At 40.1% G+C, this 15,338-nt stretch overlaps 1 protein-coding gene across 13 annotated transcripts in view; it reads right to left on the reverse strand.

Annotated features, from left to right (window-relative positions):
* PCGF3 (polycomb group ring finger 3) overlaps positions 1 to 10,239 on the reverse strand; it is a gene marked incomplete at its 5' end in the record, with an annotated part of 64,629 nt that extends 54,390 nt beyond the window's left edge. For 5 of the 13 annotated variants that reach the window (XM_082075729.1, XM_082075722.1, XM_082075723.1 and 2 more), the window contains 4 exons: positions 4,739 to 4,794; positions 5,263 to 5,300; positions 5,748 to 5,863; positions 9,883 to 10,239. The remainder of the gene's footprint in view (positions 1 to 4,738; positions 4,795 to 5,262; positions 5,301 to 5,747; positions 5,864 to 9,882) is intronic. The other 8 variants (XM_082075730.1, XM_082075719.1, XM_082075720.1 and 5 more) reach the window with 5 other exon arrangements.
* Between the last annotated feature and the right edge of the window lie 5,099 nt (positions 10,240 to 15,338).

Genomic DNA, 15,338 nt, shown 5'->3' on the forward strand with positions numbered 1-15,338 from the left:
TTTTTATTATTATTTTTATTTTACGTTTCACTGGCCATGTTGCAGTAAGGAAAGGTTTCCAAAATGTAACTGTTAAGACATTTTTTAAACTGCATAATCTAATAACGTGTCACAGTTCAAGAAAACCTCACAGAACACACAAAACATCATTCAATCATTCTAAACTTTGCATTAAAGTCAATATTCTGCTAACTCTGACCAAAAAGAAGAGCAAGACTATTAGAACACCACTGTCTTGTCTATCAGTCCTGCAACATGACACTGGTTTAAGGGTCAAGGGCCCTTGACAGAAAAATCCAGTGGAAAACAATAGCATTGGAGGATTCAGCACTTATAAAACTAAATTATTGGCTGTGACCTAATCGCTCCTATGACCTGCTGTAGTAGATGCATTTCCCCCAGCCCCATCATCCACCAGAAACTGCTAGACCAATAGACCACTATGGTCATGCACACGCACCCTGGTCAACAGACAGGGCCCTTGACTAATGAGAGACCTCAGCTAAGAGAAGTTTCTCGACCACTACCATAAATAACCACAGCTCAGAATCAACTACGGTATAAACAGAGCCTGCCAGAGACCCTGTTTTGAGTTCACCTTCCTTGGAGCAGCGGGGAGCAGCGGGTCTGCAGCTGAAGATTCTCCTCTTTAGGCTGGCCCTCAAGGAAAGTTCCTTGAGAACTGAGATACCTTGCCTTACTAATAAGTGACCTTCTGGGTACCCTTAAGGGTCTTCACTTTGTAAGAGGGGGAAGATGTGCATTTTGAATCATCACTCTAGAGTTTTGGGATCTGATCACTTGATTCTGAATCAGCTGTGTGGTAACTGAACTCCTAACCGGTATCACGGAATCACAGAATCGCAGAATGTTAGGGATTGGAAGTGACCTCTAAAGATCATCTAGTCCAATACCCCTGCCGGAGCAGAAACACCTAGATGAGGTTACACAGGAAGGCGTCCAGGCGGGTTTTGAATGTCTCCAGAGCAGGAGACTGCACAAGCCCCCTGGGCAGCCTATTTTATAACATTGTCAGTGTGCTGAATAATTTCGGATAAACATTGTTTCTAGCTGGTTTTCCATTGAAGAGTTATGATTAAAGTTGGTTTGGAGCTTATCACCTGCCTAAACCAATTCTGGGGTGCCTCTGTGACACCTGTGACCTGACTTTTGCTGTTCTATTATAACAGAGAAAATTTGCTGGGCAACAGGCAGGAGCTGAAAGGTCTAACTTGTTAGGGAAACAAAATAATCTTACCACAATACTAGCTTCATTTCTGCCGTGTTAGAAATTACTGGTTCTATCTGCCCACACTTTTTTTCTGGAGAAGGCCACCTCAGAGCAAAAATTCCTTACACATCAGGTGTTTATTTTAACAGTACAGAATATTAGTACAAACCACTGATAAAGGCAGCTTTATGCCCATACAGGCTCAACGTAGCAGAAGAGCAAGGGGAAACTCTTCAGGAAAATAAGCAGATGGAATAAGAGCTAGATCAATGAACTTGTCTGTCAGCCATATATCTCAAGTGCTTACTAATGTATGGTCTAAGAACAGATCACCCAAATGACAGTATGAATTTCCCTTCTTATGTTCAGTAATACTAACACTTTAATAAGGAGTAGCCATGAAAATGTTCTCTAAATTGCCAAATACCAACAGCTTAACCGAATTTTAGACAACGTAAGCAACTACCAGTTTCCCTTACTACAACTTAGCACCTGCTACAGCACATATTCCAGTTAGCAAGAGAAATTACCTGCCTTCTCAAAAGAAGTTTCCCTTTCCAGCCCTACACATAGTCATTTTGTCCCATGCTCAAGGTCTGTCTCTCTAGTGTCACAAGTATAGAAAACACATCTTTGAATAGTACAAAAGTTAAATTGCTCTTCCTTATCCAGTCATGGTAATGATACTCTACAGCCTCTGGAGGAGTTTAGTTTTAGCACATAAATGAGTTGAATACACATTATGCACTTAAATCCTAGCACTAAACTCCTCAGATTCCCTTAAAACAAGGCACAGATACCAGCTTTTATAGGAAAGGGAAGAATGTTGGTGAAAATAAAGCTGAAACAGAAAATCAACAGCTAAGCTGTTATCTCTTTCAAACTTCAAGTAAATAAAACCAGCACTAACAGACAGATGAAATACTGTAATAGCCCTAATAAAAAATAAAATCAGTAGTGTAGTTCTCTTCAATCATGAGCACTAGCAAAGTATTTCAGGGGAAAAAAGCTCATTCTTTTCATTTGAGATTCAAGCTGGGAGAAGAGACCTGAATTTTTTTCCATTTGCATGCTAAAATTTCAATGTCTGCACATGGCAATAACGGATGATAACTCAAAAAGAAGTTACTTAATACAGGAAGCATTAAGTAGCTAATGAATCCAGAGAAGCTAAAGCAGCTCATTTTGTCTTCACTCTTCCAGTGAATACATCTTACAGTTACATCAGGCCTACTAATCAAGGCTACAGAAGAGCAATCTGGAAGGTTTTCACTTATCCTTACACTCTGTGTTTCCATATTCTAAAGATAAATCTCCATGACACTTTCCAGTCATCACCAGAAACTAAACTCAACGTCAACTCATGCTTGTGACTGGGCAATAAAAGCCTTGACAGAGCAGTGGTTTTGGAAGTCTACTTCTAGTTCCACTAAGCAAGTCATTTGACCCATGTGGTGGAGCGATGGAGGGAGGAACTGAAACATGGGGAGAGAATGTACTTTCCCTTCCCAAAAAGAAGTACCAAAATATTTCATTTGAAGACCATAATCCATTTATATAATTGATCACGAAGTGGCTTATATACAGAGTTAGGCCTACACCTATTTGTGTCCCATTTCAAGGATAATTTCAGTAAAAAGTAAAAAAGGCCATTTTGTCCAAACAAAATGAAAACAGAACAAAGTGTTATCCTCTCTCTAACACTTAGTCCAAATTCAAAGCATTTCTAGTCATAAAATCATAATTGTGCATCCCATGAGCTATTATCATCTGGACACTATAACCTTACGTAATTTTAATAACTTCTACAGATAAGAGCAAACATTCCTGATAAATTCTGGTGGTAGCATCTTAGATTATGCCTAAAAAGTTTAATTAAAAATTACTGCAACTAATACAGTACCTTTTGCACCTACATATTTCAAAGATAGTCACAAGTGCCAAGATTCACTTAATACCATGTCGATAAACATACACAGACTACTTCTGGTTACTTGGGTCAAATCTTGAAAGAATCTCATATGCAAAAAAGTGAACTGAAGAAAATTAGCTCCACCCAGATGGCTTTTTATCTGGTCCAGTGCCATTTATGCTACTTCAGATATAAGCCTATACAAATCTAGACTAGTTTTCTTGTGGACAACTGTCAAAATAAGATGTTTAAATAAAGCATTTTATGAATATAAACAAAAGTATTTTCTGAAATTTCTATAGAATTACCTGATCTTGGGAGGATCTCTACCTCATTCTAGCCAGTCAAGAAATAGAAGTACAAGATTAGAAACACAAGATTAATAAATTAGTATGCAAATAAAATACTTACTCTAGTGCCACCAAGCATAATGCTACCATTAACAAGGATGTTATTTAAAAACAACTTTCAATTAAACTGTTCCTGCTCAACAGAAGACTGAAAATCTTGGTAAAATAAGGAATTATCACAGTATTTTGAATAGACTAGATTTTATATTTCACTGCAGGAAAAGACACAGATTGTAGCAATGAACTTCAGAATCTGGAAGTACAGATTCAAGGTAAGGTAATGCCAGTTTATCACATCCAAACACATTGAATACACTGGGAGAAGAGCGTTGGGAAGGAAAACACATATATGGATTTTCCAGGGGGAAAAACAAACAAACAACCAAACACCAAACAGGCATCTCTTCACAATTTGTCTGAAAATAGTATAAGCAGAGATCAAACAACTTTCTTTTACCAAGATTTTAACTAAACATCTGTGAACTAATCATCATGACAACCCAAGAAAAAAAAGCACAGTCTTGAAGCATAAATAGATGTAAGTCCAAGGCTGCTGTGCAATAAGGAAACTGCTAAAGGAAAAGGCAGTTTAGTTACTTATTTTATTCAACAAATAAAATAAATCCATGCAGCTGTTCCTAAAAATGGTAAATGTATATCTCTAAACCTGACAGATTTCACTCACAGAGTATTTTTACTACATTGTTTCCACACCAACACAAAAAAACTTTCCACAACTTCAGATTTTTGCAGAGGAGAAGAGCAACTTGCACTCATGGATAAGAAATTCCAAGTGCACATTTCACAAGTGGTGATGTTGTGTGTGCTTTTCCCTGAAGAAGATTCAGGAAAAAGTAAGTAAAGTACCAGCTAGTACAATGCTAAAGCAAGAAAGACTTAAGAGAATCACTTCCTGTGGCACAGCAGCGGGGGACCTTTCATAAGTGTGGACAGAACTGATCAGGCAAACACTGTACACTGGTTTGGGCTCCACACCTTAGAAGAAAGAAATAATTCAAAAATGGAAAGAAAAGCATTTCAAGCATTAAGAGGATTGATTCTATTACAGTGAGTTAGCAATCTCTTAAAGTGAGGAAATAGTATTAAAAGTATCTTTAACAGATACAGATTTAATAAAATTCAGGGTTTGAAATATTAAAAATTCATTTAGAAACAAGGGCATATGTATTTTCAGCAGTGTGCATTATTAGGTACTTAGACAAGCTCACAAAAAAAATCCCTTACCTCTTGCTTATTTTGAATCCTCAAATCAAGATCGGAGTCCTCGTGTCTAGAACATACTTTATATTTTAGGGGAAAAAAAAAAAAAAAAAGAAAAAACACCCAGTTATTTTCACAGTGGAACGGTATGAAATACAATAATCCAAAACACAGATGTTAACATCCCAGTCCATTTTCACCCAGGACACAACTTTAACTTCCAAATGTGTTTATGTCTAAATGATTTTTGAGATAAGTCACCTTGAATGAACAAAGCATGCCACTAAGTTTAAAAAAAAAAAAAAAAATCCCATTCCCCAGATAAATTCTGCTGATTGCCACTGCTCAGTATGATAAATTCGTTACAATAAAAACAAACATTTTGTCTAGTAAGTTTAAATAAATTTGGCAATGTCCTTCAACTAAGTGATCAACTGACCCATAGCTTTCATTTTGCTAATCTGTTTACTTTAATAGTTCAGGTACAACAAGAAATGTCAGAGACAATTACTCAGAATTAAAGAATATATTAGTGAGCTGTACTGTACCTTTCAGCTTGTTCTTTCAGGTGACAAACTAGAAAAAGCTGTAAAGCACAACACATTACTTGAAAAATCAGCCAACACTGCACTGGCAATGCTTACATATTTTCATGAATACACAACATTTATGGTTACAAACATTATATTTGCATGCCCACTGCAAGATAAAATAGCAGAGATGAACTCTTGTGGCATAACACCACACATAATGCACAAAAGATTTCTATTATATTCAGTAACATCACAATGACTATGTTATAATCAACTAAAGAAAATATCATACACTCACTGTCAGGTTATGCAGAGCGAAAAGAAAGTTCTTAACTAAAGCTGAAAAAGTTGACAAGACAGGCACTTGCAAGTCAGCCAATAAAATGATACTCATTCTAGCAACCAGAAAAACAAAACAAAACCAAAAACACTTTCTTAATTAAGCAAATACTGCACAGCACACTCTCACCCACACACAACCTACAAAGAATGCTTCCTACCTTAAATCAAAATGAATTTATGCTATTCACAAGGCACAGATTTCTTCACTTTCCGACAGTAAGGATAGCCTCAGTTTCAAATGAGAAGAATTCTTATTGCTGCCAAAACACAAGCCCTTTGAATGTATAAAAATTTCTAAGTTATAGTCAGTCACAGGCTCAGAACACAAAATAGTTAATATCAACCTAAATTATGTCTGTAGAGATAACAATAAGTCTCCTTGTCACTTCGCAGAGATGGAAAACAACTGTAGAGCTAGTTTAAGTAAGTTTTTCCACCAGCAAAACTACAAACAAGCTTGGTTTTCTTCACACTTGCACATTTCTTCCTTAAAATCTTACCCTGCATCGTAGTAAAGCCAACACACACTTCAGTTATCTCCAGTTCTTCCCCCCAACCCCTTAACAATTTCCCCCACCGGCTCTGTCAAAACTGTGATTTGATAAAGAGAGTTGTAACTGTGAGAGCAGTCATCTTTTTGGCACAAAGAACAAGTACTAACAACTTGAGCTCACCACACTTCATCAGTCCCCCTACTTTTGAATGATCTGTACTACTCCCTACTTTTGAATATGTGCTATGTTTGACAAATTAATAAAAAGACCCTTAAGTTCTTATGTATAGTATGAAGTTTATACTAATATAAAGCAGTGTTTCTGATTAAGGAAAAAAAAATAAGGAAGAAAAAGGGGAAAGAGTATCATTAATCAGCGCAATGCAGTTTTATTTCTTCCTACAATGCTGGCTCTGCAATACCATTGCAAGACTTCAGGTCTCTGCAGTAGCAAAATTCAATCAAACTTTCAATAGCAAGTAAGGCTTTCAGTTTCACTAATTCTCACATACTGACTAGTTCGCATCACTCATTTTCATAGTCTGTTGATTTAAATGGACTTACTCAGTAAAATTAACCTGAGAATACCTAATTCAGATATAACTACCAAGTTTTTTCTTGGATCTTCAGAGCAATTATAGAACAAACCACTATTTACAGTGTGTCTTCAGTTACATATCACAATAGCAAAGAGTGCTTTTAATGCAGAACAACCCATTTCTCTCTTCCCTTTTATTGCATTTATGAATTGCACATATTAGCTAAACTTGCAGTCTAGTAGACCAAGCTTGTATTTTAAAAAGGGAGGTGCAAGGAATAAACAACTATAATTTTACTTCAAGACATAGCTCCAAAACAAGTCTGGTATAAGCTAAGAGGCATGAACCGCTTCTGCCTGGCTTTTAACCTACTCCAATCAAACTGCCCTAAGAAGGTTTTCTCCACATTTTCTTTAAATGTTACATCATATCTAACCTAGCAAATTGGAGTAGTTTCAACCATTGTTAAACACCCTTACTACCAATGACAAAAAGACAACAGATTTTAAACTACTAAACTCTCAGGAATGCCAGCAGTTCTAAATTCATTGCATCTCCAAACACCATTATCCAAACAAGGTTCCATTTAATAATTCTGCTTCCACATGTGTACAAATTAAGACAGTAGATCCAAAACAGAGAGAAAATGTTTGGTTTATAACATACAAGGTCTCATTACACTTTCTGTAAGCTGGTATCATCTCATAACACAGTAGTTGAAAAGTGAAACAATATCAACATGCATGATTCCAAAGCATCGTATCCACATCTACTTTGTAGGTCATACCTAGCTTAGACCTTCAATGAAAATGCTTCTACTTCTTACAGAGTTTCCCAGAAAGTTCAGAAATCTAATTTAGAATTATTTCAGTCCTGGGAGATGATTACCTGACAAAGACTTCAAAGGCCACCTAGATTAAACAGTCACATTGGAAAAAAGAAAGGGAAGTTATTAAAGCAAATATACAAAGGTCCTTGGTAAGAAGGCTTACCAATATCTCAAATATAAAGCTTAGAGACTACCTCCTCTAAATCATGCAGGTAGTCAGGTGAAGTAAGAGTAGGTTTGACAGCTGGAGCAACTAGAAGCTACACTTTACAGTTTCTTAGCAGCTGAAGTCTTCCATATCATGGTAATTAATTTCTGCCATTCTAGGCATTAGTATTAGGCTAGCATAATCACAAACTTTAAGCCAGCTTTAATACAACATTTACAAGTGTTCAGTCTAGATTTTCTATGGTGACAGCAAAGTAACAAGCTCAAGCTGGCTAGATCAGCTCACAAAAAGAATTCAAACAGAATTTCCTCAAAAAGTAGCTTACAAAATGCTTTACAATTTATTTCCAAGCTTTCTGTTGTGGTACCCTTATGCATCTCTCTAGAAAACCACCTGACACTTTTCAGATGCAGCCTACATGATCTCACCAAGTACCTTCAGTTCTGCACAGGTTCTCTGAACAACATTATAAATTATCTACTAGTACAACTTAAACTGAAATAGTAAAGCTACTGGAAGGGTACAAGGTTTCTATTTCTATTCACTTTGTCACCAACTAAAGAATTTTACAAATTGCAGAGCATCTTTATGAAATACATGGTAAGTATCACAGTTCAGATTCTTATCTGACCTGCCACTAAAAGAATTAATACAAAATTCATAAGTGTCCTACCTAAAAATAATACATAATAATTTTTAAAAAGCACACTACCTAGTATTAAAAAGACCCATAACAACATATTTAGCATATGCCTAGTTATCCGTGTAGTATAAAGAAAACCAAATTACAATGGAAGATATATACATAGGATGCTTCTTAAACATAAGGTTCATCTCAACTTTGCAATTCAAACCTTTTCATCCATATATTTAATTATTTTGTGAAACTCTGGAAGATAATTATGTAGGATTATTTTTAAAAATACCAAACAAAATACTTCCAGAAGAACATTCCGGGGCATATACAGATAATAAACCAGAATTTCTTGAACTGGTTTCTCAGAGGCATGTATTTCATACAGAAGGTAGGAAACACCTAAACAGACTTGACACAAAGCGTACATAGAGTGATACTTTCATAAAATTACAAAGAAACAAACCAACAACAACAAAACCAAACACGAAGTAACAAAAGAACATCCAAGTACTTAATAAACGATAATAATCAAACTTCCTGTGAGCGTTACTAATGTCAGGACATGCTAAATTTTCCACACAGGTCACTCTGAAGTAATACCTGACACTTTCAGACTAAAAGAGACCAAATCTGACAGCATCACAACTCACTAAAACCTAGTGGATGAGTAAACAATTAGAATTTTGTAATATCAAATATATATATGTATACATGTATATGTGTGTGTGTACATATATCCTTAGACCTTAAACCAACTAAAACCACAAGCGTTCTACACCTGCAGGTATCACTTCTTTTCCTATTTCTCACAAGACTTAAAATCCCATATGCCACTTAGATACACAGCATTGAAGACACATACCCGTGCAGCCGAGGTCATACACACGAGTGCCATGTCCCCTCTATAACTTGCTGGAAAGGGTATCTCCACCACCACCCACCCCTCAAAGCGACCCCTACTCCCAAAACCGTGGGGTTTTGGAGTCCTGCAAACTCACACCTGAAGCGGGGGAAGAATCCAGGGACAACTCTGAACAGCTCCACCTACGCCAGCCCCCACAGGCAGGACTGCCTTGTCCGCAGCTGAGCTGCCCCAGGCTCCTCCACACCACAGGGTAGGAAGGGGTGGAGTGAGGGATGTCAAGAGTTTCCTTTCCCCCAGAAGAGCCACCTTCCCCTAGGGCGAGGAGGGGTAGCTGAGAAGGACAAGCACAGCCGCTCCCCTGACCCACAGAAGACCCCCTGCTTCTTGAGGGGTGTTTGGAGAGGGGAAGCCCCACATAAAACATCCCCCACCCCCCAAGCATACAGCGTGCTTGTAGCAGCACGGAAAGTTCAAGCACAGCCCTCCTTCCCCAAATCCCGGACACCCTGGGGGGCAAAAGGCCCACTCCTCCGCAGCCCCCACCACCTTGGAGCAGAAACGGCCCCGCACCCAAGCACACGGGAGGCCCTCCACAGCCCCCCACCGCACATAGATCGAAGGGGGGTGGCAGACCTGCCCCGCCCCCAGGACACTCGTCTGGCCTCACACAGCCCGTGGCCGCGATAGTGGGGCGCGGGAAGGCCGAGACCTCGGTCCTGACACCGGTGGATCCTCACGCCACGCCACGGACCCGAACTGACCTGACCGGGGAGGGGCGACGCCGTGTCCGTTGGCGGGGGAGGGACGCGATCTTCTCTCGGGGCTGGCGGGGTATTTTCCTCCTTGCTACCGATCCTCCGCTCCACGGCCCGTCCCTACCCGGCCGCCACCACAGAGAAAATGCAGAGGACGCGAGTGTGGTAACGCGAGACAGAGGGAAACACCAGCCCCTCTTTCCGTTCCCCAGCCAAAAAATTAAAACAAAACAAAGCCAAAACCAAACAAAGACACACCAAAAAGAAAAAATAGAAAAGGCAGGGGAGATAAAATTAAAAGGGTCGTCCCAGAGTTTAAAACAAAGAGGCGGAAATAGCCGACCGCGGCCCGAGCGGAGCCGAGCGGGGGCGCCGTCCTCAGGGCGCATGCGCATGGGGCTCTCACCCGGGCACGACTCAGGCTCCCCCTCCCCGAGGAGCCGGGCTGGCCCATGCGCGCTCCCCGGCCCTCGCCGCGCACACGTGCCGTGGACGAGTGGGATCCGGTCGCGGCGTTCACTGTGCTGGCAGCCTCCGGCCGTCCTGGGAGCCTGGACCGAAGGGCCACAGGAAGATATCCGGGTCCGCGGGGTGCCCAACCTTGAAAAATCAGCTGAACTTGTGAGCAAGATGAGGTTTAATGAATTTGAGGTACTTTTGGTGGGGTATGGCTCTCCAGAGGTCCCAGCTGTCTTGTGTTTCAGGGTTTTCCTCAAAAGCACACAGGTGTCTTTTTAACAGATGGACGCAGAAACTTGAATAGGAGCTGGGAGCACTGGTGGCAAGACACACAAATCGATGACAAACTCAAACACCCCAGCTGATTAAATTAAAATTTTTGCTTCCTAAATGTTGAAACATTGGAGGTCTTAGGTCAAGGAGCATGCATAAAGCTTGGGAAGGCCATGCCACGTTTAACTTCACATCAAGTGGCTGAATGCCAAGATTGTAGAGACAAATACTTGAAAATTAAGCTGTCCAAACTCTAAGACATCAGAGCAAGTTTTATGTTCTCAATTATGTGTATATTTTTGATACAATGCTTTAAAATACCTCTTTCTTTCCTCCTTGCCAACAAGGAATGAGCCACAAGATAGCCTTCCACCTTGACTAAGAATGGAACTGGAAATGGACTGTCTCTGACACAGCACAGAACTATATGTCTTCCTTGTCCAACAAACTACTGAGCCTTTATTGTGTACCTAGACTTCAGGATATGTGCTTAGCTCTAAGAGCTGTGTTATTCAGGAAGTAAGGCTGTGTTAATAGAAAATATGCCAGGACTGTAGATTTGCTCAGTTTGACTTCCAGGGTTGTGCAGTTAAATGGATGCATCTTGTCTGTCAGAAATTTAAAGTTTGTTTTCAGTTTAACCACAAATGACTTTGCATGGGCCTTGGCTATAGTGCTAAACTGTAGTGATATATTCTAGAAAATAATGGGGTTGCCTGCCTGACTTTTGGAATAGGGTTCGAGTAGCCAGAAGCAAAAGCAACGAACTGTTAGAATGTGCATGAAATTATAAACTGGATGGCCGCTTCTTGTTGTTGTTGTTGTTCCTAGTATGTCCAGAGCCAAACACTGCAGATCAAGAAAACCATTAAGGCCAACATCTATAGGTTTTGGTTTTCTCTTACTATAGATATTCTTTAAGAGATGATACCTGAAGCAAGATGATATGGCCATGCCTACTCAAACAATCTACTTTCATACACTCCTTGTGACAAGACTGTTGTGACCCTTGGAGGGCCAAGGCAATGGTTTGCTCTCTTTTCAACCTCATTACCCAAACATCAGTTCTAAAGCCTTTGGCAGTGCCATTAAAGAGTGTGTTAGCCTTTAATTGATATTTCTAAAATATTAGCTTAGCCAGTGGCCAGAATATCTAAGATCACAATTGAGTAGACTAGACTGAGTGATTAGAGTGTCTAAGATCATAAATAAGTACATATAAGTGCCTTGTCTGAACTGCAGCACTTGATATTATAATCATAGAATCAAATAAAATTTTGGTTGAAAGAGACCTTTAAGATCATCAAGTCCAATGTAACCTAAATCTAGCACTAAACAATGTCCCTAATACCGAAAAGTCAGCAAAAAGACTCATTAACGCTGTTTTGAAAGTGTTAAAAAGCTGGCACTTTTATTGGAGTGTGCTGGTCACTCACAGGATTGTTCCTCTAATTGAGCATGTGTATGATTCGCATTTCTTGGTATTTATTACATATTCCTATTGAATACTCATTTGTCTCTACTGCTTAGTTAATGCATTAAACATAAATTTTTTCCATAACCCCACTCTTTGCTGGAAGTCCATCTTTGGTATTCCAGAGTCTTCATCGGGGGCTCTAGTGGTACCCGGGGTTCTCCGCAGCCTGGTGCTGTCCTCCCCGCCCCCGCCCCACCCCCCCCCCCTTCCCCCCGGTGTCAGCTTCTTGACCTAATTTCTGGAGCATGCATATTGTCATTTTGTGCTGCTACTCAGAAAAAGCCATGTAGCTCCTTCTTCATTTAGTGGAACATTCCACTTTTCCAACTTGTAAAACAAGGACATCACGCTTTGCCTCGGGTCTGTTTCTATAGAGCTACTGTTTCTCTTTTAGGTTTCTGTTACATTTTGTCTAGTCTTGCTACATTAGGCCTAGTCTTGCTAGATTATGCGTAGGGGTTTTTAAAAGATTTTTGTTTCCCTTATCATCCCTAAGAGTCTCATCTGCACGTCTTTTAAACACCTCCAGGGGTGGTGACTCCACCACTTCCCTGGGCAGTCTGTACCACTGCTTCAAAACCCTTAGAAGTCTAACTTTTTGTTAGCATTGTGGTCAGCGAACTGTGATCAAACCACAGAATGTCAGAGAATGACTCAAGGGGAACTAGAAATAGCATTTAAAAGATTCCTTCTGTTAGCTTTACATGCATTAGTCCTCAGAGTTTTCATACAAACAAAAGCATTACATGCCCATAGGTGAACTGGAGATCTGGCTTCCGGAAGTATGGATTTCTTAGCTAAAACAAGTCACGGAAGAGAATCTGTCTGTGACCTCTTGACAGGAAAAGTACCCAAAACATTTCAGGTAAAAGAAGTTTATTGTGTCCTTTAGGATTTCTAACAGTGGAAAGGTATCGGTTAACACAAGCACATTAATGGTAATGGTATAAACAGGGAAATGGTTGGAAACCCAGGAAAACAGGATATTTTCATGAACAGTAGTAAAGCACAAAGTAGGCAAATGTATGACTTAATGATTCTAGTTTGAGACTGGTCATAATAGTGTTTACAAACAGCAAAGCTGAGAACAAATGTTTCCAGTAGTTGCTCAGTTCCATTCCAGAGCAATAAAGCTGTATCAATCCTGTAGGTCTGTGGACTAGACTGGCTGCATCTGAGGGTGCTGAAAGAGCCTGTTGATCCCATTGCAAGGCTTCTACCTCCCTATTAGCTCTGCAAGATCACAGTGACCAGGAGAATCCCCCAGTACTGGAGAACAGTAGATATTCCACCTGCCTTTGAAAACAGTGAGAAAGATAATTCAGGGAACTACAGCCTCATGTTGTTCCCTGAGAGAAACATGGAACAACTCCACCCATGCCATTTGTGAACACATGAAGGAGAAGAACATGTCTTACCAAAGGTGAATCAGGGTGGACCAACCTGATTGTCTTCTATGGTAAAATGACTGGCTTTGTGGATGTGAGGAATGTGGTGAATGTTGTGCACTTGGACTTTAGCAAGGCTTTTGATACAGTCTACCATGATGTTGTTGCCCCACATTAGTACATTATGGCCTGGAAAAGTGAAGCACCGAGTGGGTGAAATATTAGCTAGATTGTTGGTCTGAAAGAGTACTGGTTAATGGGTCATATTCTGTGTGAAGGCTGGTGACAGCATGAAGTTCTTCAACAGTTTTCCCTGGGACCTGTTTAATATCTTTGTCAATGAGTTGGACATACAGAAATAAGTCTGTGGACAACAGCAAACTGGGAATCCAGTCTATATGCCTGAGGACGGAGCTGTCATTAGGAGGGACCTAAACAGACTGCAGGATTAAAATTCAGCAAATACAAAGTTCTGCATCTGGAACAGACTTAACTTCCTTCAATGGTACAAGATGGGGTGTGACCAACTAGCTGGAAAGCAGGTCTGGTGAAAATATTTTATGAATTCTTGAGGAGAGTAGGCTAAACATGAGCCACCAGTGTGCCCTGGCTCTCATAAGAATTAACAGCATATTGGGATACATTAACAGGCCGGTACACTGAGGGATTGTTCCTCTTTAGGTGATACTTTTTAGAACCAGTCTAGCATAGTGCATACAATTTTGGGTGCAACAACATAAGAAAGATACTGATAAACGTGATCAAGTCCAGCAGAGGCCACCAGAACGGTAGAGGGTCTCGAGAACATGTCGTACAAGGGGAAGCTGACGGAACTGTAATAGTTCAGCCTGGAGAAGGGATAGCTTCAGGGGGACCTAATAGCAGCCTTCAACTTTTATAAGGGGGTCATCTACAAAAAGTAGAACCTCTTTAGTAAGGCAAACGGCAGGAGCATGAAAGACAATGGTCATAAAGTCAATAATGGGAGATTCCTATGGGACAGAAAGGAAGGAGAAAAAGAAAAAAAAAAAAAAAATCACTATGAGGATAGTTAAACTTGAAAGCGGTTTCCCAGAGAAGCTGTCTTTGGAGATTTTGAAGACCAGGCTAGACAAAACCCTGCTTTAAGGAAGAGGTTGTACTAGAAACCTCTGGATGTCCCCTCCAATCCAAAAGCTTCTGCAATTCTGGGATTAATTGTCAGGAAGAGAAATCAAAATTACCCAGGAAAAAATTAGATTAACAGAAGATAGAAGAAAGAGTATCTAAAAAGGCTGAATTTTTCTGGGGAGACTGTAGCTTTCTCAAACGGCTCAAGAACAACATTACCTTTTAGATGATGTTTAAATAGGCTGATCTAGGTGACTAAACTTCACCATTGAACTCTTGGCTGCTTATTCCATGCTTCACCTTTTGCCTTAGCTGCTGTTAGCTCCCAACAGGCCCCCACCAATTACTGCCACTCTGAGTACAGATACTTACCAGTTAGCTTCTGGTCCCCCCACTGACCTTGTGGTGATTCCAGCCACATAAGCCTCCATTCTCCTGCTAATAATCCAAGAGGTCTCTTAACAATAAAGAGATGGTGCACAACATTTTATGATAGTATTGCAGAATGGATGAGCTTGGAAGGACCCTTTGGAGATCACCCAGGACAGCCTCCCTGCTAAAAGGAGGCTCAGGTAGAGCAGGCTGTCTTGCTTCCTTCCTCAAGATCAAACATTACCATTATTACATAGTAGGTTCTACATGAACATCTTAATGACTGAATGATAACTTCAACCACTGGGGACCAAACATCGAGTAAATTCTGGCTTAAGAGGTGTAGTCTATTAAACCTCTCATTTAAAAACAAGATCTCTTTC

The sequence above is a fragment of the Streptopelia decaocto genome (genome assembly GCF_964273445.1).
Source record: "Streptopelia decaocto genome assembly, chromosome: Z".
Taxonomy (NCBI): Eukaryota; Metazoa; Chordata; class Aves; order Columbiformes; family Columbidae; genus Streptopelia; species Streptopelia decaocto.